Genomic DNA, 1,651 nt, shown 5'->3' with positions numbered 1-1,651 from the left:
TCATAACAAGTACCACAGACTAGGTGACTTAAACAATAGAAATTTATTGCCTCATAGATATGGAGGCTGGAAGTCCAAAATCGAGGTGTTGGCAGGATTGGTTCCTTCTGAGGGCTGTGAGGGGCGGATCTGCTCCAGGCCTCTCTCCTTGGCTTGCAGAAGGCCATCTTCTCCCTGTGTCTCTTCACATCACCTTCCCTCTGTGCATGTCTCTGTATCCAAATTTCCTCTTTTATAAGAACACCAGACATACTGGGTTAAGGCTCATCCTAATGACCTCATTATAATTTGGTTTCTTCGGTAAAGCCCCTATCTACAAATAAAATCACATTCTGAGGTGCTGAGGAATAAGACTTCAACATATTAATTTGAAGGGGACACAATTCAACCTATAACCCTCAGTGATCACAGAAGAGTTTTCACTACCATAAAGAATTTCTTATATTTATTGAGCCCAAGGGAAAATGGGAGGGAGGAATGGAGTCCTGCCTCTTAACTAGTGAGTCTATAAAATTATAACCATATTTTGCTCTTTCAGTAGGGTGGAAATGAGAGAAAGTTGAAATAGGGGATGGAACTCAGAAAGGAAAGTCCTAGAAATACCATATCTTGACCTTAAAAGTCTGGAGACAATTTATATTTCTTTCCCTCTTAGGAATTATATGTAATACTAAGACCATACAACCCAGCTCCTTGGATAGTGGCAAAGGACAAGAAGTGAACATGCCTTGTTCCCACTCCACTTTTGAAGCATATGAGTACAACACCCGGTATTGACAGTTTTATCACAGGGTCCACAGTATTTGATTAGAGGTTTGAAGAACAATGTGACCAATATAATGGCTTCTCTGCCCATAGCTGTGGACAGAAAATCCACTATCTTGATCCTGCCCCAGGTCATCCTGGAAGAGACCAGTGTGCATTATTTATTGCATCATGAGAGATACACAGTGGGGCAGACTGGGCATACCTGTCCCTTTGATTTGAATAGCAATAACTTCCTTTCAATGAGGACATTACACGAAAAGTTTAAGCTTAATGGAATAAGTTAGAAAAAAATAAGAATTAAAAAAAAAATAAGGAAAAGGTGTGTGAAATCAGGAACTGGATCGAAAAACTAAAAGAAGGGAAAAGGAGGAGCCTAGAAATGTGTCCTTTCTCCAGTCTAACATTCTCATCCTTGCTGAAGGTCAAATCTGAAGTTTATAAATTAAACATTATTCCTCTGAGAAATGTCTGGGTTCTCTCAATTCTTTCAACTACAGCACATGCATTTGAGATGTAGATGAATCTTGAAAGCTTGCTAGAAAGGAACAATTATATTAATATTTCTTATTTTGATTTTTTCCTTAGTTTGTTATATAGCCATTAAGTTCTCTTTTTATGATTAAATAAGTTATAAGTTAATATTTAATTGTTTAAAGTCTTGAAACATTACTGTTAGTTTTAGTGAGTACATTTCAACTGTTTTGATTCATTTACATATATGTCCATAATAAGCATATTGTTTAAAAATGTAAATCACACTTAATATCAAGTATTGTGATTTGATTAAGTCAGAAATCTTTGCAAGACAGAAAATTTAAGTCTGTTTAATCTTTTTCACAACTATATAGTTTATCTTAATATAGATCTACCATAATGTATTGAA

The sequence above is a fragment of the Pteropus vampyrus genome, unplaced genomic scaffold (genome assembly GCF_000151845.1).
Source record: "Pteropus vampyrus isolate Shadow unplaced genomic scaffold, Pvam_2.0 Scaffold835, whole genome shotgun sequence".
Taxonomy (NCBI): domain Eukaryota; kingdom Metazoa; phylum Chordata; class Mammalia; order Chiroptera; family Pteropodidae; genus Pteropus; species Pteropus vampyrus.
This window is presented reverse-complemented; position numbering follows the sequence as displayed.